The sequence below is a fragment of the Vanessa tameamea genome, chromosome 26 (assembly GCF_037043105.1).
Source record: "Vanessa tameamea isolate UH-Manoa-2023 chromosome 26, ilVanTame1 primary haplotype, whole genome shotgun sequence".
NCBI classification, from domain to species: domain Eukaryota; kingdom Metazoa; phylum Arthropoda; class Insecta; order Lepidoptera; family Nymphalidae; genus Vanessa; species Vanessa tameamea.
This window is the reverse complement of record NC_087334.1, coordinates 2,846,636-2,872,994: the sequence shown is the minus strand read 5'-3', so window position 1 is coordinate 2,872,994 and position 26,359 is coordinate 2,846,636. Positions and strand designations below refer to the sequence as shown.

The following is a 26,359-nucleotide window of genomic DNA, read 5'->3' as shown; positions in this document are numbered from 1 at the left end:
TCAATGGTGACAGAGAGAGATGAATATATTTAAATATACACCCGCTAAACAACGTAATCGATATCATTAAATTTATCAATAATATGAAAAACAAAACAATCTTCACAGGAACTGTTTTATTTTGAATGCTCAGGCCATGATATAGAGAGCGCAATAGAGCTAGTTTCAGTAATAAAACCTCTTTTCTCATAATTTCTGAAACACAAAAATTGTTAAAAGTTTACATCAGTTAAGTCGTCACAAAAACAAATGACTGCAGTCAATATAGGACCAAGCAGTTGACAGTTTCAAACTTGATACAACCAATCAGAAAACAGTGATTTTGTTAATAACTCATTATGTCAATTTAACGTTGATTATATTATTGATTTGAGATATATTTTTATGTCGTATAGTGATTTACTATCACCGATAGTGCTTTAATTTTTTGAATTCAGTGAGTTCTAGACGCTTGCTCTATCATGGCCTCAATATGTAGAAAGTTAGACTAAAATGAAATTACGAAATTTGTCTCTCCTTGTCTAAAGAGGTTTAACTTCAAATTAAATAGGTCAACATGAATAGTTAATCTATTTAAAACGTACTTCAAATAGCTATTGTGCATGGAATACGTTATTCAAAATTCCCACTCTCCGATAGGATGTCGGATGGATTTAACGGATGTAACCTAACCTAACGACGGGTCCTGCACTCATGTTTATATAAATATTCCAAAGTTTACATTATGGTGGTGCCTTGTAATACAAAATGCAGTAAAGTAGCTAATCTATACTTCTATACAAATATTATAAATGTGAAAGTAACTCTGTTTGTCTGTCTGTCTGTCGCTCTTTCACTATCAAACCAATGAACCGAATTAAATGAAATGTGGTTTGAAGCAAACTTGAACTCTAAGGAAGGACACTTTTTTGTCTAAGACATGACAACCAATCCCCTAAAACACGAGCGAAGCCGCGGACGACAACTAATACAAAATAAAGAGAGGATATAACAAACGCAAGGAAATATAACAATAAAAGCGGCCAAGTGTGAGTCGGACTCGCCCATGAAGGGTTCCGTAGCAGCATGTAACAAGTTCTATGTTTATGAAAGTAAGAAAAGGAAACTAAAAAAATTGGAGGAGAATAATGCTTTTTCCTCTAGAACACGTTTTCCCCAACGGTTATCTGTTCTAGAGTGGAGACCGCGTCTTGGCAAGCGTAGTGTAGGACGTCCTCAAGTACGGTGGAGTGGCGATTTGCGCAAGACGGCTGGCAGGAGCTGGATGCGAATTGCCGAGGAAAGACCACATTTGACCGCATTTGGAGAGGCCTATGTCCAGCAGTGGACGAATGTGGGCTGATGATGAATGCTTTTTCCTTACGTGACGATTTCTGCCGGCTAACCTTACGATAAGCCGCGTACAAGAACTTCATTACAAAAAAGCTCACCGTAACCTTATATATTAAGTATTAGCAAAACCTGGCAGATTTTGTATAGGTTACATTGATATGGACTGTATGAAAGCTCTCTCAATGAAAAAGTACATACAGATATAATTATGTTGGTTGTTGTAAATAATTTCAATGTATCTCAATGATACAAATATTATACGAATCTATTCTAATATTATAAATGCGAAAGTAACTTTGTCCGTCTGTCTGTCTGTTGCTCTTTCACGGCCAAACAAATGAACCGAATTGGATGAAATTTGGTTTAAAGCAAGCCTGAATTCCAAGGAAAGAATTTCACTTTTTTATATCTAAAACCTGACGAACAATCCATAAAACTCGACTAAAGTCGCGGGCTAGTGGTAATTGTATAAATTTTTGTTAATAATGAAGTATGTATTATACGTGCACCACACGAGGGAATAGAGAGGGGGTTAGGCATGACAGTCGGGTTATGAGTGTCGTGCCGTTAACCGTCACGGCTTACAAGTCAGTGTTACCCCAAAGACATGCGATGAATCCGAAGCTAATACCAAATAAAAATATTACGAATAGCAATTTTGATCATACAATACACGCTCTCTTGGCAGCGATCACGCTTCATAGAAAGGATGATCTAGTCTAGATAAAATGCGCTTGTCTCGAATGGAACGTTAATGGTTTTGGAGAAGTAAATTAACGCCATATTTTGGTTCAATGGAAAAATGGTGTAACAGCCCATGTATCAATGTCAATAAGTGTTCCTCTTGTAGGGGAGATTTCGAGTTTATGGCTAAGTCAACAAGTGTTTTCCTTCACTGTCAAGCAAGAAACGAATTTTGTGTTTAAAATTAAATATGAAAATTCAATGGTGTTCACTCCGACTTCTCGGTCATCGATGGGATGATGGGATTGTACATTGGACAATGATAGTTCTGTGGAAGCTGGTGTCTGTTTCCAGCACCAATTTATTATCTTGCTGTCAAACATCAAAACTTAATACACCTGTATTTAGCTAGGAACAGTAAAGAAGTTTAGTGTAATAGTTATATTTTCCTCAGTACAGTATTTTATATTTATTGTCTTAATTTAGATTATTATTTAGTTAATACAATTTGATTTTATATTTTATACAGTTTAGTTTGCTTTATATAAACTATATCAAAAATATTTTTGAAGGTCAATGTTGTATACACCATTAAAGACGTATCACTTTGAATGTTACCCACATCAGATATTAATTTTAAGTGCTTAGAGATAAGTTGATGATGTAACTTTTTAATAAATATTCATTATGATTAATCTAATGTGAACTAGAATCGGAATTGCGATTTAATGGGGAAATGACGGCTAGTACACTTGCCACCAAACCACACGGTCATTATTTTTACAGTAATTACTTTTAATTCATATTTGTGCAGGTAATAGTGTCCTCGCTTACCCTACATCAGAACCGGTGCAAGTTATCAACAAATTAGTCGATGGTCTTTTTAAGGATAGATCAAATTAAGCAATGTACTAAGTTTAATGTTCTGTAAACACTATGAGGGTTTACATTATCTTGAAGAATAAACTCTCTTTATGTATTTAAGGAATTCATGTTAATAATTCATATGTAAATAAACAAATGTTATCTAATGTGTATTGTTATAATTATCGAATATGTTTATCTAAAGTATCTAACTAATATGAAAATCAATTAAACTAATGTCTTGTTTAAGGATATTAAGCGAGAAAATATAAAAGTATTAAAAATAACCAAGAGTCATAATATCCTTTAAGATATCATCTCGCGGCGGTTTGACGTTATAATAAAAGGCTTACTTTATATATATGTATATGGGAGGGTAGCCACTTTATCATGTCTGTGCTATGTTTATTGGTCCATTTATTGGCCAGCTTAAATAAAAATAAAATGGTTGTTAAACGATCGAATGAAATTTTATATTAGGTACTAGTGTTCGCCTTATGTTCGAAATTCGATAACATTTTTTATTTTTTTATTTTAGTTAAACATAATTATGTTCCCGACTACACTTGCATGGAATTACTACTACGTCTATGTAGTAGTGCTGTTGGCCCTTCTGGTCTTGGTCTTTACAGCGTCACTGGACGTTGGGGCAAGTACTAGACTCAGCCGTTTGAACTTTGAGCCCTTTCGAACTCGAAAGTGACGATCGTCCTGAGGGTGTCTCCTACGGGATCGCTCCTCGGCTCAGAACGTAGTCGGTGGGGGAACTACTACGAGTAGCCATTTTTTTATACGAGCTTAAAGAATGAGTTCCATCATTAAAACTATTGTATGTCCTTCTCAGGGACTTAACCGATTTAGCAGATTAAGCGTGAAGAGGTAGCATATAGAGTTACTTTCGGTGCTTTTTATTAGAGAAAAATTAAAACACCTTACGGAGGGGTCCCTTACTAACGAGTATATAATCTTTATATAAATAATTATTCTGTTAGTGTATAGCTGAGCTCCGAAACGGTTGAACCGGTTTCAATATATTTTTTTTTTTTTTTTTTATGTTAGAGGTGGCAAACGAGCTGGAGGCTCACCTGATGGAAAGTGACTACCACCGCCCATGGACATCTGCAACACCGGGGGGCTTGCAGGTGCGTTGCCGGCCTTTCAGGAAAGAGATATATTTTGTGTTTGTATGATTCTGGATGGCTTAGATTGGATCCGGTAGATAGTAAGAAAAATACTAATTTCAACCCGGTGAATTCGCCACCTGCAGCTAGTATAAGTATCAGATCAGATCAGAAGTGTGATTCTGTAAGAATTAATATCGTATCATACTTAAATTGATGTGAAACTTTTGACAACCGACTTACATACGCCATTTTGATATATATATATCGTAAAAAATATATAATTATTATATTATTTATTATTAGTAGTCAATGTCGCATATGTATAATTTAGACATTTGACTTTCGTTTTCTGCGGTGTGTTTTTCTTACAGAATTCTTTTACAGAGTAAAATGTTTTATGACATATCCATGAGCCTTATATGAATATATATAAATATTTAAAAGGAAATATTATAAAAAAGGTAATTATTTGTAAGATGCTACTAGAAGTGCATACTAAAGCTTATATACTTAACGTTACTCTTGAAATTATGTTAAGTTATTCAACGTAAATATAAGGTTAAAACTTCAACTTACTATTTACGTGGGTGTTATTAATGTGGGCGAAGCATAACTTCGTTACTTTTAAATATTTGCGGAAGTAAAATTTAATGAATTTATTTTTATCTTTACTGTGATAATGCATTGTTGTAAAATTAAAATTTTTATTAAGTTGATATATTTGCTTACTTATAATTAGCGACGTGTATTAAAAACTACATTTTATGCAAATAAATAATTATTATTAACAATATTATTCGGTCTCATCTTGACATATAAGAAAATTGGAATGTCTGTTTGTAATATTAAAATAACCGCTTTTTACTAAATGCATATGTATATATACCAAAATAACTTTTATTGAAATTTTTGTTTGTCTGTTTTTTTCGGCTAATCTCCAGAAAGGCTGTACCGCTTTTGACGGGACTTTCACTGGCAGATAGCTGATGTAATAAGGAGGAACTTAGGCTATAAGGATAACGTTTTACTTAAATTCAAATGCGCACGAAGTCGCGGGCACAGCTATATGTTATATCATCTTTTTCACTCAATGAGCTATCTAATTCAAAATTATATCGACACGATCTCGCAGCTTCTGCGATCAGTGCGCAAAGACGGCAAAGCAGTGGGCGAGAATCTCACATAACCCGGTCCTCCCCGAGGGATATTTCTGAAGGTTTCCAATGAAATGAAGGTAATGTCAAATGTGAATATGGCATTTTCACACGAAGCTTGGACTTGACAACAACACGCTGGTTAAAGAGATTTTGACGGTCTTCTACATATTCACATACGATTTAAACGTGACTTTTAACTATCAAAATTGAAATGATTATTTTCTTCGAGTCGTTTTCTAAAGACGATATTAATATTTCGAGGTACGGTACACCTAGATACAATGAGTGATTGTTATGACGTCTATACGCGTTTCTTGTCCAGAAATTGTTGATGTTGTGGAATATTGCGTAATATAGTATTATATGTGATATGCTGCTACGGCATATAGCCTTTGTTACAATAGAACAGGTTAGGATTGTTTTTATTATTACTATAAAACATAAAAGTGATCGTCTAAATTAAAAACGGTTTATGTACATACTTTTTATTTACGTTTATGAAAAACTTTATTCGACATAAATAAATAAAGATTAATCTACTTCGATTCTTAAATCTTACCACGATTTTTTAAAAGAAATAGTCTACATTAAAAAGGAAGAAGTCGATACCTAAAAATGTACTCTGAAACACCTATAATAGTCGGCAAACTAAATTAAAAACTTATTTTTGTAAGTAAATAGATATTTTTTATTCAAGGTTTAAAAGTGAACGTGTTAAATATTTATACTGAGTTTTTAACCAAATAAGTAGAAATCTAATGATAAATAGGTATTATATATATACCAAATATCACGACCGTGATTAATGGCAGCAAGAACGCTAGCAGAATTTCCCCAATGAATCGTAATTCCGATTGTCTTTGAGAGAAATGAGCCACCTATCGCAAATAAGACGTTTTTATAACGAGTTTTAAGTGCTTCAATCGCAACTAATACGGATACTTGTCTAATTTGCTGTAAGAAATTTTAACTTATTATGCCGACATGAATTACTTGGTGGTACGGCTTTGTGCAAGCCTGGGTAGATATCACTCATCGGATATTCTACCGCCAAACAGTTGTGGTCAGTATTGTCGTGTTCCGGTTTGCAGGGTGAGTGAGCCAGTGTAACTACAGGCACAAGGGACATAACATTTTAGTTCTCAAGGTGCTTATGGGTGTTGGTGACTTACCATCAGGTTGCCTATTTGCTCGCACGCATACCAATTTAAATTCCATTCTTGAGCATTGAATACTGCTGAAATCTAAGTTATACCCCTTGTGCCTGTATACTGATTTATTCAAAATCAAAATATTCTTTATTCAAATAGACTCATAACGGCAATTTTGAATCGTCATGTTGCAGTGTTCTATTAAATGTGAATCCACCGCTGGTTAGGAAAGTTGACTCTACCGAGAAGAATCGGCAAGAAACTCAGTAGTTACTTTTAGTTAAACTACAACATTCTTTAGATAAACATATACCAAACATTACTAACTTAAGATTTCTTGATTACCGAATGGTGACAAGTTTGATTGTTTAGACAAAAGTAATCCTTAATGCAAATTAAAATGACGTAAAATGCAAAGTACGTAATATCAGTAATACATAACAATATTAAAATATTAGACGTTATGGTTCTGAACGTTTAAATGACAAACTAAGGCATATATATTCAACTAATACATATCCGTTCAAACTAGTTAGATATCGCTAGTGTATGATAAACCATTGTGATGTTCCTATTGTAGTTTCAACCAACTACAGTCACCTGTCCAGTTCAGTTTTATATGGAAAATAGCAATAGTTCCTCTAAAGGTAGCAATGACGATGGATCTCGGTAAAATGGACGCTGGTTAATGGAATACCGTAGCCGGTATCGTTGTGTTCGAATCGAAATGCCAAAGGTTATGAAGTATGAGATTGATCTAGTTCTAGATTATAATAGATTTAATACGAATGTTTTAAATTATCTTCTATAAATACACCAAGAATTCGATATCCTTAAACATAGATAAATTTTATTACATAATATAATATGATTGCTTTGTAATAAATTTCTGAAAACCTTGTATTTTTTTTCGTGTGACTGATTTACAATTATATTGATTGAGTAAATAAGGTATCTTAGTTTAGTTATGTATTAACAGGGATCTACATCAAGCGGGCGTGCAAATGGGCCACCTGATGGTAAATGTTCAGCACTGCCCATAGATGGCGCTGTAAGAAATACTAACCATACCTTACATCGACAATAGGCCACCAACCTTAGGAACTATATTATGTCGATTGCACCTTTAGTTACAATGGCTTTCTCTCCATTCGAATCGGAACACAACAGTACTGTTTGGCGGTAGAATATCTGATGAGGGCACATAGCTCTACATAACATAAACATAATCAGCCTGTAAATTTCCCACTGCTGGGCTAAGGCCTCCTCTCCCGTTGAGGAGAAGGTATGGAGCATATTCCACCATGCTGCTCCAATGCGGGTTGGTGGAATACACATGTGGCAGAATTTCGTTGAAATTAGACACATGTAGGTTTCCTCACGATGTTTTCCTTCACCGCCGAGCACGAGATGAATTATAAACACAAATTAAGCACATGAAAATTCAGTGGTGCCTGCCGGGTTTGAACCCGAAATCATCGGTTAAGATGCACGCGTTCTAACCACTGGGCCATCTCGGCTGTTAGCATATAGCTCTACCACCAAGTATTTCATGTAGAAATAATAAGTTATAATTCCTAACAGCAAATTAGACAAAAATAATCTCTGTACCATTTGCAGTTGAAGCGCTTAAAACTCGTAATAAAAACGTCTCATTCGGGATAGGCGGCTAATTTTTCTTATCATTAAACCAATTCATAATTTGTTAAGATGATGATAAATTATATATTATTATGAAATTAAGAGTTGATTATATGTAGGGGAGGCACGAGGTAAGGGAGGGGTTCTATCTACGACTATCGTTCCCTAGGGGCAGCTAAAATACTGAACCTTGAAAGATCAAATGAATGAATTTAAGCATTGATCGTCGATGCCTAAGATAACAACGTGAATGATTTCAACTGTTTTCATTCACAAATGTATCTTTGAACCAAGGTTAGATGTTTAATTACAAGATCACACATACGGGACGATGTTTATGAGTTACGAGTTTTATTTGAATTGTGTCAGAGATGACTGCATGATGTCATTATCATGTAATTATCAATTAATGTTTACTGCGTTTTATTGAACTGGCGGTTAAAGCAGATTATCAAAATATAATTTATTCTATTAGACTCATACAAGCGTTTTCGAAACGTCACCTGCGGCTTCGCTTGCGTTTTAGGGATTGTTCATAAGGTGTGTGGCGTAAAAGTAGCCACGTTCCTTGAAGTTCAAGCTTGCTTCACCAAATACGGTTCAGTGACGGTTCTTGTCGGTTTGTAGAATCTACATTCCGAACCGATGGCAGTTTTATTTATACTAATATTATAAACGCAATTGAGTCTATCTGTCTGTCTATTTGTTATGCTTTTATTACTTTAATTTTGCCGTAAACCATCAAACTGAATTCGATGTAAATTGCTATGAAGTAAGATTGGACTTGGATTTGGCTGAAGAGGAAGGACTAGGCTACTTTTTTATGGCTAAGCCCTACGCCCAGACAAAAACCAGACGTACGAAGCCGTTGGTGAAAAACAGTCATCTATACAATATTTTATTTTAATTAATTAATTTATTTATTTATTTGTTTATTCATAGGTACACAAACATAATACAATCAGAACATACATTTAAAATTACGGATTTACACAATTTTCAGTTAGATTACATTCCTAAGCATGGGTACACGGCATGCTCGTAACAATTATATATTAACACAGTCAGGTGCTCTTTTATATAATAATCAAAAATTAATACATTACAGTAAATATATAAATTAAATTGAAATTATGTAACATTTTTATACTATTTAGGATTTAAGAAACGGAGTGATACAAAAGTACGTCTAGTATCGACCGTCGCGCGCGGGGTGTTTTAATTATTTAAGTGCAAATATCTCAATTAAAATTAACATGAACGCTGATATTACATGAGTATATAAATTGATTAATTGTTCGTCTTATGCATACACTAATCAAAAAGCTTTTGTCACATTACATGATTGGAAATACGAACATTCCATTTATGTTTCAACCACTGTTATTAACAGTCATGTTCACAAAAGCCCGTTAACGACATATTGATTACGGGCTGATTAAAATTATTTTCCGAACATTTGTGTTAAAATTAGCTCAAATAATCAACGTGATTGATTTTTCATGTAAAGGTTTCCTAAAAGATTTTAAATCTGGGTCTAATCTAGGTAGGTCTGAAATCAGAATCAAAATATAATATTTTTTTCATATAGTTGGCATTATTGGGCCACCTGATGGTGTGTCACCACCACCAATAGACAATGGTGCTGTAAGAAATATTAACCATTCCTTACATCACCAATGTATCACTAACCTTGGGAACTAAGATGTTATGTCCCTTGTGCCTGTAGTTACACTAGCTCACTCACCCTTAAAACCGGAACACAAGAATGCTGAGAACTGCTGTTTGGTGGTATAATATCTGATGAGTGGGTATCTACTCAGACGGGCTCGCAAAAAGCCCTACCGCCCAGCATAGTACGTTATACCTATATAAATATAAGTATACCGCATAAATATTCTTAATACATGATTTTATTTCGATGATTTTTTTTGTGTGCGTTTGAGTATTATAATATGGACGAGATAGATTAGATTGGACCCTGGAGTTGGTATTTGGATCAGGATGTAAATAAAATTCTTACGACATCGGGACGAAGTCGGGACGTGCAGCAAAAAGCTGTGTAGTTCATCTCGTGCGATGCAATGAACATGAGATGAAGACACAAAGGGTGCATTTATCAGATGAAAGCTGCACGTATCCACCGACTCGTATTGGAACAGCAAGGTGGAATATACTTCAAATCTACTCCTCAAACGCCCTAACGCGGCAGTGAGAAATTAACAGACTGTTCCTTTATATGTCCGAGTGTGTTTTTATTCTTGGTAAGTAACTTAAAGTAGATAAATTTAGTGGTAGTTTAACTTAATATGGTTTTGTAAAATGACGATTCGAAAGTGCTCATACAAGCCTACTTGGATAAAGTATGTTTTGAGTTTGAACGTTATTTAAGTATTTGGTTTGATATCATTTGTAACGTTTATGCGGAACTGCAATAACAAGTTTTAGAATTAAGTTTAAAGATTAGAAACTTATCTGTTTTTGGTCTTTGATCGGGAAGAGAGACAGGTTTAAGTACAAAATCATATTATGCCAATGATTACAACGATAATAGTACTAGCACAATGATTGGTATTTAATTAATCGTTGATCTACTTGAGTATTGTTATTAGCGCCGAAATGGCCACATTGATCTCAACCGAAGATCATAGGTTCAATCCGGGTAAGTAGCTCTGATTTTTATGTGCTTAATATTTTTATAATTAACCTCTTATTGGATGAGGAAAAACGTCATGAGAAAATCAATATCAATCAACAGGCGAGGTCATTACCCTGCTGTGAAATATGTACAAGGATTTTTTTTTTATTATTATCATTTAATCTTTTTTTTTCAAGTTGGTTTAAAGTTACTCGTGCTTCGATTATACGTCCATCCGCAATTTTTACCTCAGAGGCCAATTAAATTCTTTTTGAAAATTGCAAACCTTTTTAATTAGCGACGGAAAGGTTGCGCGACCTCTGACATTTCGCGAGGTCATGAGGTCGGCGATCGAGGTTACTCTAGAGGGATGGAGGAAAGAGGGAGTCAAGTATTTCCTTGAAAATCGATAGTTATAGTATGACGATTATTTATTCCATTTTTATTTGACATTTGCTTTAATAAAAGCCCCGTTAGTGTTGTGTTAAGGAAAAAACAATGTGAGCCCCTTTATTAATATCGTTAATACCAACAAGTTGTAGTAATATGTTGCCCCATAGGAACTCCCTAACTTTAGGACCATACACAGTATAATCGAATATATTCGGCCTTTCGGAGCCCCCGTGAATTAAGACCCGTTGTTGGCGCATTGGTTTTGTAAGAAATTGTTAAACTTGCCACTATGATGTATGTTATGGTAAGCAGCCAGTGGTAAACACTTACCATTTTAAGTCTACGATGTCATAAAAAAATCACCAGTTTCAAGCAGATTATATCATATTAAAATTTAACAATATTCATTATCATCCTAATACTAATATCCGAAATGTCGGTGAGTTTCTCATAATATTTACGAGATAATTCTACACTTTATCATTCCGTTAGTTCGAAGCATCCTTAGGTATATCCCGAAATATCGAAATTCAATTGATCGTTGGAATCGGACCCTGAAACGCACTTCCTGTTCAATAATTTATGGTTGATATCTCTCTGTGCAACATACTTCCGGAGTTAGAGGAAGGCTAAACTTTAACTTCGCGAAGGGAATTTCGCAATCTACACGGATAAATAACAATTTAATTGTATTTCATGAATATATCAATGTTATCTAATTTTTGATTCCCTATGGTTCTATATCACCAAACGAGAGGGAAAGAGAGAGATAGAGCAGGAGAGTCTACACGAATAAAGAAAATTATAATTTCGTTTGATTATTTTTTTTCAAAGACTTTCAGATATTTTTTTAAAGCCCAGATTGAAAATGGGCCTTATTTAGAACACGTGCATCTTAATTGATGATTGCGGGTTCAAATTCAGGCAAGCTCACTGAATTTTCGTGTGCTTAATTTGTGTTTATAATTATTTTCGTGCTCGGCTAAGGAAAACATCTCGAGAAAACCTGCATGTGTTGCAATGAAATTTTGCCACGTGTGTATGCAAACTACAAGAAACCCGCATTGGTGTAGTGGAACCAGTTTCAAACCTTCCCTTTAAAGGGAGAGGAGGCCTTAATCCAGCAGTGAGATATTTAAAGGCTGTTATTACTTTATAAAATATAATGCAATATATATAGTTTTTAAATAATCCTAATCAGTTTTAGATCTAAGATTTAAATGTAAACTATTTTTAGCCATAATTTGACGCGGCACATTTCCATTTTCAAAATCACAATCTTATATTTTTCTTCCCAGCTACGGAAAGTTAAATATCATGAGTATAATATATAATAATACATTTTTTTCTGTTCTCGGGTTCTCTTAGGGAATTATTTACTAATCATCGCATGATAAATGAGGTATCGTTAACTTCGGCTTTGATTCGACTACGCCTTTGATGATACACCAAATGGGAAAATAAAAATTTGATAAATGTTTCAAGTATCGAAACAAAGCAATGGCTTACTCTCCGAAATTATATAATCCCCACTAATATCATAAGGAGGTAAAATTCGTTTTTTGACATGTAGGAGCTTACTCAACAAATTGCTGTTAGATAGCTACATTATTACTTTATACAAATATGAATTTAAAATAATTATAGTATAAATCTTGACCGCGTGGAATGGTGGCAAGAATGCTAGCAGCATTTTCCCGTTGAATAGCAACGATTCTTTGGGCAAGAAACGAACCAGCCCTCCTGTCACCAGTGGAGGCAATAAGGCCAGGTGTATTTCTATATCATATCATTTTTTTTATTACAAAAATTGCACCCGTGCGACGCCGGGGCGGGTGTCAGTCTTATATAATACCATCGAATTCGGTTTTTAGTTTTGGTACTTTATGAAACATTACAAGTAGCAATTCTAGCTGTGGTAGAAAAGTCTGCATGTTCTTTTATAACTAATGTGTAGAGCACATCCTCATCGAATATTACATTATCACATCTGAATAAGAATCACTGAGTTTTTGATTCTTGTCGACGGTTAAGGAAAACGTCGTTGGGAATTCCATTTGTTGGATGAAAATCTGGCACATATGCACCCAGTTTTAAAGCATATTCTGTCACGTTGCTTTAACGCTTTCTTATCTCCTTGTGCTTTTAATTACATTAGGGTTATCACTTTCCATATTGAAATAGTAAAACTGTATTGAAACATTTCCGTATTTATGTTACCCTTCTACTTGGTAATAAAACTTTGAAGGAACCTACATGGACGACATAACCCTAGCTTTATGAACCACTACATTGTACATTTTTAATCTACTTGATGGCTTATAGAGCTAATAAGCTTAACGAAAACTTTTTAAAGGACACTTTATTTTTTAAGAGTGTTGCGAGGTTTTTCGAATACATTGTATTATATGCTCTATAATGCTGGTCGGCCAAAAGAAAAAAGCCAGGCTGTTTTGGACAAGTTAAGATAACAACTAGGCGTTTAACAATATGCTACCGAAAAAATATACAATATTTCGGTCACATTGCTCGTCAACCAGTTAACCTGGAGAAGTTGGTTGTGATGGGCAAAGTGGAAGGTAAAAGACCCCGCAGCTGATCACCTAGCCGTCGGTGTGACCAGGTAACGATTCTCAATGACTTCGCAATAATAATAACTGCGCGAAGGGAAGCTGATAACTGAACGAGATGGAAAGATATTACAACTAATACATCGCAGGATATTCAGTAATCAAGAAGTATGACCACGAGGAATACTATTCAAGCAAAAGCAAATCTTATCTCGTTCTATCCGTGGAAGTATTATCATGACAATCGGTTGAACGGTATATAATTTCATGTATTGAAGCGCCATCTAGTTGCGAGTTACAACAAAGTAGGAAGTATGAAAAACGTCACCATAAAAAAGTAAATTATTATGAACACTTTTATGGTAAACGGCGAAACGGTCGAAGTAACTCCTGACGCTCAACCTCTAAAACGCGAGCAAACGTTGACATCAAGTTTTTATATATACAGACATTTATAATAAATTATTATTGTTACACTTTAATCTTTAACGGTGTATTTTATTGACTATTGAAGATCATACCGTTTTTTATTATTTTGTTCGTCGTTCGAACGTTCTCGGGATCCGATTGCGCTAGTGTAGTGGGCTTACATGCATTACAACATAAATAAAGAAAATAAAATATAATAGACGTGGACGAATAAAAGGCGTGCAAAGCGCCCAAACAGTTCGTGACGATAGACAACTCAAATAAACGTCGGATGAAATAATAAAAAAGGTATGATCGTGGTTAAAACCGGAATATAACATACGACCTTTTACAATAAGAGTATAAGGCATTCATGATCAGCATCAGCTTTAAGACAAGAGGAAGAATTATATGGTATGAGGGCTTAAATAAATCAAAAAAGGGGAAACTATTTTATTGCGGGATTCTTTTTATATTATATTAGTTTTTATTTTCTAATTTTAATATTTTATTCTTCCGTATAATATTCGTTCGTGATAATATTTATTTTTTTTTGGAACACAACGGATTCGTTCATGTTAAGCTAAAAAGATTTAATATCTTTCGTTTTTTGATGATTAGCAATGTGTATAACTATAGCTTCCTAATTAGTGAACTGCTTTCTGTAATCGCTAATAAACGGAAATCTAGATATGTGCTTTTGTACCAATATATTATTATGTACGTCATTAAAATGAGTTAAATATTTAAATATATATTTCTATCTATTTAACATTTACAAAATCAATCAAAATCAGAATATTCTTTATTCAAATAGGTTCATAAAAGAACTTTTGAATCGTCATTTCACGTTGTATTAAATGTAAATCTACTACTGGTCAGATTATCTTTAATAAGGCTTTTTTATCTTTAATGTAATCTTTTTGAAATTTTGAAATAATTTTGATTTTTTGAAATAAGCATATAAGTGGTTGAATTAGACTTAAAAGTATAAATAAAGACATCATAATTTTTTATGATATATAATAATTAAAATAATAATAAATAATATAAATATTTTGTCATTTTTTTTTAAATTATAACTATGCAAAACATCTACCATCGTTTCAAAATGACTATTCGAAGAGAACCAGCTAAAAGATAATATAATATATTTTTTTACTATTAATAAATATGCATAAAAATTATACCAAAATATGGAGGGCGATTCTGTTCATATTTTAGTGTATAATATTATATAATAAAACCTACTCCGTACTCGGTAATGGGTATTTTCGTTTCGAAGTTTCAATCGCTTTGAATTGAGACTAATACCCACTTTAATATAAGTCAATTATCAGTTTCCTTAAAATAAATAGGTATATTCAATATTTACAATTACATTTATGCAAATTGTGTACAAATCAACGAATATTTTTAGCAACCTTTGTGAAAAGAAATAGATTTTACAGTTCAGTACAAAAAAGTACTGTTTTACATAGGGTACATTTGGAATAGGTAGCCAGCTTTAAATTTCCACAGACTAAAAATTCTAAAAACATGAGTAATACCCATGGGAACCATTTGTTCAAGCGAGTACGAAAACATGGCCGCGTTTAAAAAAAATATTTTGATTCCAGATTTTTCGAGAATATGTTTTTTAGATAGCAATATTGATTTTTATTATTTTTGATTAAATTGACAATGAAAATCATAAACTCTTGTCGCCCAGATTTCAAAGACCATACTGGTCTAACTAACTTATCAAAATTTAATACTTACAAACTAGAGAGAGTACTTACTTGCCTTCCTAGTAATGTAAATTAGATGTTTTACTAATTGTTCGGATTATAATTATTATTAATATAATTTTGATTATACATATCGAAAAGATAGATTCTAAGATAATATTTTTTTTGGTATTGGTTTATTTTACAGTTTAATTTTTAGTTTGACATATAATTTTTTTTTATCGTTTTGAAATATGATGACGTCATATTAAATGTTTTTGAAGAATATATATGTCGTGTACTATATTTATTACGAGTGATTTGTGCTATGACCTACTTTCGTTTGGCATATATTAAAGATTATCCTTAAAAAGAACATTCTATTTTTTTTTGATTTTGGGAATAAGATTGTGAATTATTCATTTATTGATTTTTTTTATCTGTTCTAAATTTAAAACAGAAGTAAAAAGGTTTCATTTGATTATATCTTATGTCACTAAATATTTTTAGCTAAAAAAAATATATGAAAGTAATTAGAACGGCGAAATCGAAATTTTGGATTTTTATAGCTTTTGTACAGATTAAAATATCATTAATATTATTTTCATATAATTAAAATGCATTTAATAAATAAATAGGTCTGAATCAGTATAAATAAAAAAAAACACAGTAAATAATAAAGATATGAACGTTTTATGATTCGATATTTTAATGATACGCTAGTAATTATACTATAGAATATAAAGATTATGAAAACTACCTTATTAATGAGTGCATATGGTTGAAATTGAATTGCAAGATAATAAAACACCTACAAATGAAAAAGGGGAGTAAACCAAGCATTAAATCGAGTAATTAACGTTACATAGAAAATTATTTTATTAACGACTTACGTACCAAAAAAATAATGAGGCCGTTATATGTCATTTTCAAGGAAAATTATAAATAAGTTGATACAATATATGAATTCTATTATGTCTATAGTAACCTTCGCGTAGACGTACGAACTTCCACGTTTCTAGTCTTGCCTTGAAAAAAGTCAATAGCCAATAGACAAGTGGTGACATCTAACGGAAATTTTCCGAACTAAAATTTTATTTTCGTGAAGAAAAAAGAAACTAAATATATTAAAATTGATTATATTACACATAATGCTATTCTTATTAATTTTTTTTCATTAATAATATAATATAATTTTTGTTAGGGTTTGAATTGTGCTATAAATAGTGATTCAAAGTCACGGGTAGTCAAATGTCACATAGCTGCAGAGGTTATTTACGACCAGGACAGAAATGAATGAATATAATATAGTGAATTAAACACTCTAGGAATGTTTGTGGGAGGGTAAAGAAAAATGTATGCGAAAAGATCACATACCAGGCAAACGCTTGGTATTCAGCGAGGGAACATTTAGCTCGATTTAAATATATCTTATTAGCGAAACGTTGGCGCTTACCGACCGGTATCCGGAGACACTCCCAAGAACCGAGAAGGCACCGTCACACGCGTTTTATCGACCGAAACAATAGACGGGCTGGCCCTAACGCGGAATCAATCCCGAGCGAAACAATAACGCACGATTCTTACATAATTTCTATCCGCCATTATGGAGACGGCACGGGAATCGCGCCCCTAAGCGGCGGACGCTACGCGATGAAGATATCCATTTTTCCATGCACAATAGCTATTTCAGTGCTGCGCCGGCGGCGATTGCAACCTTGAATTCGGAACGCACCTTTAATTTTAGCCGGTTAACCTAGATACGGGTACCATTTCGAGTGCGACGGATCGATATTCGCATGCGCGATGTCTCGTTTCTTTTTATATATGCGGTGTTGGGCCGTGTCCGGGCGGGTGTGTAAGGAGCCCGCCTGCGAGCGACTGCTGGCCGTCGGGCGTGCTCCGCCGCGCACGCGTCTTCTCTTCGTAACGATCGCCGGGAACCGTCACCCGTCGCCCGTCGGACGATCACTTGTCGGCCGAAACAGGTGTGACCGCAGCTTCAGCTCTAGCGACCCGTCGTACGACTACCAGGCCACTGGGAGACTAAGCATTGAATTTTCGACAATGCAATCGGAAAGACTAAGAGTTTAGGCGGATTTAGGTCGTAATGTTGGGTCATTTCCAGTGCCGATGGAAGGCGAATTCCGCCATTGTGCTCTACAAACACGATTTTAAGTGGCATGAATAAACGGGGGCGGGTTAACCCCATCCCCTTTATGTTTAGCGATATATTGGCGCCTACATTGTAGCAGACTTCAATTCGCTGTCGGCTGGCGATGAGAGGCAATATTTCTAAAAGAATTCCATGTGTCAAGTTATTTGGATGAAAAATTGTAAGTGGGTTATACATAAAGTATAAATATTCGATATTTGTGTGAATAAATGTCAATTATTATGCTGTAAATACTATAAAAGTAGTAATGTAGTGTGGAACATATTCTTGTAAATATTTTTGAAATCGAAGCACTTACCTTCCTTGAAGATCAAATGTAGATTACAAGTTTTATAGCAATTGTATAAGTTTAGAATGTGTTTGTAAATGTCGACTTCGCGTCTTTAGATTCCACTGGGATGTTTCCTTTGCATAAGAGTTTAAGAATTCATTGTTTGAATCTAAAACGGAATCACAGCGCGCTTGCTCCAATCTAAACCAGTGACCCCAATGATTTGTCTCTGTAAAATCTGTAACCAATATTAATATTATAAGATTAATCATTTTATGTATTTTTTTCATAAATGTTCTACTTGCACTCTAGTTCTTTTAAGTCCGGTTACTGTATTCAAAAAACGGTTCGCGCTTCAACTAATCATTATTCTAGTTGTTCTACCGAAGGCTACGGCCAAATCAAATTATTTTATTCAATATAGCAGAATTACATTTACTTATTGATTGTCAAATTAAACGCTACCATCGGTTCGGAAAAGAAAACACCCTGACCTTAAAAGAACTGGCGAAAGAAACTCAGCGTTTTTTTTGACAGTTTGTGATTATTTTAAATAGCTAGGGTAAATAGCCAGGAGGTGATCGTTTCATTCCCAAAGTGTAATGTAAATGTATAATAACCTCTTGCACACAAGCGTTCTTTAAAATGTTTTATTTTTAATTTGGCAACATTGGCATTTTGAACGCTTTCTACGATCCTGCTGTAGAACCGTACACATTTCCTGACAAAAGAGTTGTGACTCTATATAGTCGAGTAACAGGAGTACCAAGTTAGTGTTTGTTCTTTGCACAAATAGTATGATTTCTTTGGTTGAGTAATCTATATGAAGAAACTCGAAACTCAATGTATGTAAAATATCTGACTGTGATATATGACATTGTAACTACTGAGTTTCTTGCCGGTTCTTCTCGGTAGAATCTGCATTCCAATTCGGTGTTGGCTTCACTTAATATAGAAATAGATACCTTTGATCTGAGAAGTATCGGCGAAAAACATCACCTGAATTTTTGTAAACTCATATTTAAAAGTTTCCATTACAATGATAAAACATATTTTATTAACTTGAAGTAGCTTAAGATTGGTCATTTCAATAATCGTATTGATTTGTTCGTGATTTGATCGTCCTTTAGACATACCCTCAGCGATTCCCTTTTTTGAAAATATTATAATAAATACAGTCCATCCAAGAAGAAGATTATTCATACAATTATCACTCCACCTTTTAAATTTAGTCATTAATTTATAAAATATGGATATGCCAAGTGTTTCCGTTCTAATCTTTATTATATATATAAAATAACAAGTCCTGACTGACTGATTCATCATCGCCGAGCGTAAACTATTAAAGTTAGGGCCTTGAAATTTGGTGAGAAGGATCGTTTTATTGAGTAGACACCCACTAAGAAAGGAATTTTGGAAATTCAACCCCTAAGAGGGTGAAATGGGGGTTGAACATTTGTATGGAAGTCCGTCATTTTTTAAGTTAGAAACATGGAACTTCATTTTTGAGATACTGATTAAAAATGAGTAGATGCATATTTAAGCGTTTCTGGATATTCTAACCCTAAGGGGTGAAATAGGAGTAGCTATTTCGTAGATAGGTTAGTCTGGATGTCCGCCATTTTTTAAGTTAGAAACATGAAACATTACTTTTGGGATACTGATTAGAAATCAGTAGATATGTATATAAGCGTTTCTGCATATTCTACCCCTAAGGGGGTGAAATAAGGGTTAAAAGTTAGTATGGAAGACCGTCATTTTTTAAGGTAGACGAAACTTTATTTTTGGTCTACTAATTAGAAATGAGTAGATATGTATTTAAGCGTTTCTGCATATTCTTCCCCTAGGGGTTGATATTTCTTCTGTAGGTTAGTCTGGAAATCCGTCATTTTTGAAGTTATAAGCATTAATCTTTATATTTGGGCAATATGTATTTAAGCGTTTCTGGATATTCTACCCCTAAGGGTTGAAATAGTGGTTGAAATTTCGTATATAAGGTAGTCTTGAAGCCCGTCATTTTTATGTTAGGAGATTGGCGCGCCTATAATGTTACTGATTAATTTAAGACCCCATAAATTATGCAACGGCACCAGACTAATAGTAAGGGTTCTCTATCGTAATAACATAGGTTACAGTTATCACTGGATGTACTAAAAGAGAAATAGTGTATATTCCACCGTGTATATCTTAGATACCATCAGAGTACCCCTTTAATTTCAAGAGAGTACAGTTCGCGCTTAAAGTATGCTTCGCCATGACAATTAATAAAGCACAAGGTCAAATTTCTAAACTGGTCGGAGCAGATATAAGAGAAGACTGTTTCTCGTATGGACAGCTCTAAATAGTCTGTTCGAGAGTGAGCTCTGTAAGCAGTCTGGTGTATCTAGCCCACGAAAGTCGAACCACAAATGAGGTCTTAAATTAACGTTATATTTTAAATTATTCTGTAATATAATCAATTCCACGTGAGCAAAGCTACGGGCAACAGCTAGTATATTATATTTTTAGGGCTTCACTTCTAATTCTTCATCCTTCCTCTTTTTGTACAAACGAAGTTAAAAATAGCTTTAATCCATATAAATAATAAGTAGAGACAAAAATTGTTCTGCAGATTGTTCTTCTCTGTGTGTCTACTGAATTCCTTTTTTTTGGGCCAACAATTGCCGTCAATAAATCCATTTGGAAATAAAATGTTATTTATACATTTATTTAAATATTATTTTCTTAAAATTTTCAAAAATGAATTTTGAATTTCGACCGTACAATGAACTCTGGTTCTATTTATTTTTCGCCTCCTGTCGTAGCATTAATGTATAAACCGATTCTATGAATAATATACTTTCATCCAGTCAATCTGCATTTCGTTGCCCACCGCGCAAGCCAAACCTCATCCTCGAATGTTGCCTTAGCCCAGTCGTGGGTCATTTGTAGAATGTTACTTTTATTTAAATAGCAAAAGTGTTAGTGCAATTTCGTATTATTTCAAGACTTCTCAAGGAAAATTTTGTTCCACACACTTTTGGCTCGGGCGCCGTTTAAGTCGAAGCTATATTTGGCAAGTTACCAGATTCAACAAAGATCGACTCTCTGACCTCTGGAGGGGTGAAAAAACACATTAAGTTAGATTGCCTGCAGACAGAAATTGTTATAAAGATCATAATAAAAAAATATTATAAGCAGGCTACTTGTTTAATTGTTCAATAAAATATTTAAATTGTTCGACAAAATATTTTTACCGTCTATGAACTTTCATTCTTATACAATACTATTTAGACTTAATTTGAATGATTTTTTATCATATATTTAGATTTATTCTGGGTAACTCTTAAATTATCAAGAAAAAAATATAAATTGTTCCAAGTGTTCCAAGTCTTTGTTTTTTTTTGATCTCGCTAGAAAAACGCGTTACGCGATTCCCCCACGTGGCAGTGGGGGGCGGGGGGTACATCTCCGTCTCGGGGGCGGGCGATACGGGATCGTTTTCGCATACTACCGTGACGCCACGTGTTCCAGGCCTGAAGTAATCAAGTTAAATGACGTATGAAGCAAAATAAGACGTTCCCCGCTGTTCTTAAAAGTGAAAAAAAAAAAAAAAAATAAAAATATCCCGCTGAGTTTCATTCGCCGGTTCTCCTCAGGTCCGAGGTGTTAAATTCCGAACCGGTGGTAGATTTTTGACTATCAATAAGCAAGTGTAAACACTTCTATTAAATATTGAATAAAGATTTTTGACTTTTGACTTTTTTTTTGCATAAACAATGTTAACTATACTAATACTTAGAGCTAAACATCATCTCAGGGCTATTCAGAATCTATTACACATGTATTTCGTTGTAAAAAAAGTTGTAAGCACGATACTAACTGTTTAAAGTCATTGCCGTGAAATGGCAGTGGAGTCTGACTCAGAAATTGGATTGAATTATTTTTTTTATGGACATGCCAAATTTCCAAGGTTTTTTAACTTCATTTTTTTTAAAACAAATTCGATAGTCCTCTTTATATATAACCATGAAAAGATTTTTTTATGCTTATATGTTAGACAAGCATTGCTCAGATTTCATGAGCTGATAATTAATTTCTGGCGCAACGCTTAAGGAAAACATCGTGAGGAAACCTGGCATATGTGTATCTACCAATCCGAGTAGAGCAGCGGTAAGGTCTATAGCTGTTCTTTCACCTTAAGAAGAAAGGAGACTTTTGCCATATTCAGAAAATATGGGCTGTTTCAGTTTCAATTTAACACTAAAACTAATAGATTATTTTTGTCAGCTGTCCAGTAATAACCAAGTTTTTTTTTTCAAATCAGATACTTCCAAGACGATTCAAGTTTCCGTATGACATCTCATAGAAAGTATAATTTGATTTTAGAATTATATAATATGTAACGTGGTAGAAATTGATTCTGTAGTATTCGTATTCTGTAGTGACCTCTGACCTATGTACAAACATAGTAAATTACATGTCGTTACAGTTTTATTACGTGTAATGATTATTTATATAATGTAGTTCTTGAATGCTTCCATTGGATATTCGTCCTTGGGACAGTCTTGTTTTCTTTAACAATAATAGTTACATAACTTTTTGTATATCGTATAGCATCTTCAACCTTGGTGAGGACATATTTTGTATATATGTCAATGTATTATTATGATTGATATATTTATATTGAATGTCCGTTCGTTTATTATATAAAAGACTAGCTGAGTCTGCGGTTTTACCCGAAATTTATAATACATAAACTTCCAACTCCCGTTTTACTTCTATAGGGGTGGAGTTTTGTAAAATCCGTTCTTGGCGGATGTCTACAGCGGATAAGAAAAAACATATTTATAGGTGCTATAGTTTCTAAGATTTCGTAATTAATCAGTGAGTTTTATTTCGCTTTTATGTATGTATAAGATTGTCTGTCGAAAAATTATGAACGAAACAATGAATTTACTATAAATTAGTTGGTGTGAAATTATTGGTAATGTTTCTTACAGTTTTAATGCCATTTGCCAGCTTACATTAATCTTACATTAAAAAATATTTTTATAATTTTAACCTTTTTTAAATTATATAAAACGTCACAAAAGTGACAATTCGCTAAAATCCGTGCCGTTAGCCCATTTCCCACTTCCCATATATCGGTATTGCTAGCTCAATACATAATTTTGGCATTTTCTTTGAATTTAAATAATAAAATAAATTATATTTATTTTATCAGTGCAGTGAAATAATTAGTACAATTGGATTTTATTATCTAATTCGTTTGCTATATTTGTCTAGAAGTCATTTCGCATCGTTTCAGATTAATTTATTAGCTGTCATCCAATAAAGGGTTATTATTTGTATGGAAATGTCGGAAATTTATTATGACAGATTTATTTTGCCTTATAATTGGCTTTTATTAAATAAAATAATTATTTCTTTGATTTAAATATGGATATAATTCCTATTTAATTTTGGTGGTGATGCTGGCCACACTGCCGCACCTTTCAAAGTTTCAAGAACTTTCGATTTCGTTCTTTTTGCATTTTTACATCTTCGGTTTAACACCGAATTCAAACTTCAAATTCGATATACTGAATACATCGAATATATTTATAATGGAGTTTTGAAGTTAGATAAAAAATGTATACAACATATTTCTACCGACCTTTAAAAATTTGATTTTTGACCCATTGGAATGATTCTCCGGAGTTGAAATCGTCATTTAAAGTAAGCAGGACTTAAAAGGAGGTTTATTTTTTTTTACCCATCACATGGATTTGAAATATTAAGCGTGGACGGCTGCAGTTTCCTGGTTGAGTGTGTCCAGATAGCTGCTGGTGCAACTCCAAGGATGGCATGCCTGTTCTCTTAGATATAAACAATATCCACATGTAGCTGGAAATTTGGTGATGTACCCACTTTAATTTTTTATACAAACTTAGTTACACCGGCCTGGCGAACGGTGTATTAAACAATTAAATATACAATTTTTAAATCGTCAGTGGCGCCTAAATTTTAATATTTAATAAGATAAATTACAAAGCATTGAATTTTAAAACATTCCTTTTATCCCAAGTGACCCACGCTGAGTCTAGCTGGCACATTTTTTTTTAAATTATCTATAGTACAAAAGCTGTAACTAAACTTATTGTAAGATTTATAAATTTTGGTTTCTACAATTAAATAATTATATAACAAAACTGTTTTCTTCAAATCCATACCCGTAGAAAAAGGTGACATTACATTACATAACACCCTGTAAATTTCCCACTGCTGGGCTAAGGCCTCCTCTCCCTTTGAGGAGAAGGTTTGGAGCATATTCCACCACGCTGCTCCAATGCGGGTTGGTGGAATACACATGTGGCAGAATTTCGTTGAAATTAGACACATGCAGGTTTCCTCACGATGTTTTCCTTCACCGCCAGCTTATCTCCATGAAATAAAAAAATATAAAATTTTCGAGTCTATGATTTTTTGGTTATGTTAGTATATTTATAATTGAACTGAAATTGGCCGGTTATATTAAAAGCAGTTTCATGACGAATGGTAACATTCAACGCTAACATATTTTACACCGACGAGAGCGAAGACGCGTTTAGGGACGCTGGTAAAGAGGACACATATTGCGATCACTAAACTGATTCTGGATAACAAACTTAAAATGGCGATTGATAATAGAGTTGACCCGATTATGAACAAACTGGCCGAATACCATTCAGACCAGCTGAGGAATCAGGAATTCCACGAGGATTAAAAACATCAAAAAGACAACTGAAGACACTTTTCGAGTCAATAAAGAAGTCGTCCTCGAAGAATTCAATGCAAGCTTTTAATCATCATTTTGTCTAAAATTTTGATAAATCTTATGCTTGAATTCTTTCCAGTCTTGTCAAATAGTCATGCAATCACTGGAAGATTTTATCTTGTTCGAGGACTCTGTAGTACTAGTTCAGTATATAGTGAATAAAAAGTTAAATAAGACTCAATAATTCAATAGTCATACAATCAGATAATAAAATTTAAATAAAATATATAATTATTTGCTAATTTAGTTATGTAATAATTCACATTAAGGACTTACGTACACAAAAATTTTATATAAGTTTTCTAACTAATACAGTTGTTATCATTATTTAAATCTTAAGATATCTGCTGTAAAGAAATATTATTAATAAAATATATATTTGTCGGAGATGTCAACAATACGGAAGTTGATTTGACGAGTCGCAAGTGTTAGATAACGCTTCGATGGAGTCTAGATGGGGCGGTGCGAGTCGGCGACACTTCACTTCACTGCTAGCCGCCGTACCGACAACACGTCTAGGAACTGTCTTAAGACTCGTCGTTATTATCGTGTTTAAGAGTGAAATAAGGAAATCGTTTGAGTGATTACGGAATTGTTATTATTTACCCATACCACACATAATTCTCACACATAATGCCCGATGAAGAGGACATCCTTTTGATATATTATAATATAAATCATTTCGATTTTCTTACTTTATTTTATATTATATTAGTATATAATATTAATATTTATTTTATATTGAAAAGGGCTCTAGCGATCATCGGCGTTCCTGCTGTTGTTGAGCCCCGTGGAATTAGTAGTGATGGTGACGAGACCTGATGGACCGACAATTGTTTCCTGGGAGCGAGGGTAGGCCCTAGTGTGGGACGCTCCATGCGTTGATACCATGTCCCCGTCTTGTATCACGGATGTGTAGCAGCACATCTGTTTGTCGTTACGACGCTAGCCACTAGATAGCCACTCCAAGCGTATACAACATCTGCACGCCATCATTTCATCGTAAATAACTCCACAGGCTACTCCAAGCGCATACCACATTTATGCACAAAAAAACTGCGTATTTGAAACATTAGACTCTGGAAGGCGTCGTTTTGCTACCGAAACTTTTGTATATATACCCGAAACATTTATCTAAATAAAATACTCATTTTCATTCATTCAACCATTGCATTCCACAATACTGCTCTCTACAAATCAGTCGTTTTATTATAATGCCACACTTCCTTTAAAGAAGCAATATTAAGAGCAGGAGCCGCCGTGGAAAAGTGAACATACGATCCAAATATTTGCCTCTTATTCCAAATGTTATCTTTGTTCCATTTGCGATTGCAACCCTTGGTGTAATAGTGCAAAAATATTTAATAAAAGTATAGTACCTCACCTTATTGCCTCCACTGGTGACGGGATGGCTAGTTCATTTTTTGCCAAAGAATCGGAATTGCGACACAACGGGGAAATGT

General features: G+C 33.8%; 1 protein-coding gene across 3 annotated transcripts in view; it reads right to left on the bottom strand.

The window, feature by feature from the left end:
- The window catches only part of Pmca (plasma membrane calcium ATPase), a 172,159-nt gene extending 154,563 nt beyond the window's left edge, over window positions 1-17,596 (bottom strand). Inside the window, exon 1 of one of the 3 annotated variants that reach the window (XM_064219169.1) lies at window positions 17,407-17,596. The gene's annotated coding sequence lies outside the window, so the exon portion shown is untranslated. Of the gene's footprint in view, window positions 1-17,127 lie in introns of all 3 variants that reach the window. The other 2 variants (XM_064219170.1, XM_064219171.1) reach the window with 2 other exon arrangements.
- Window positions 17,597-26,359: the final 8,763 nt, after the last annotated feature.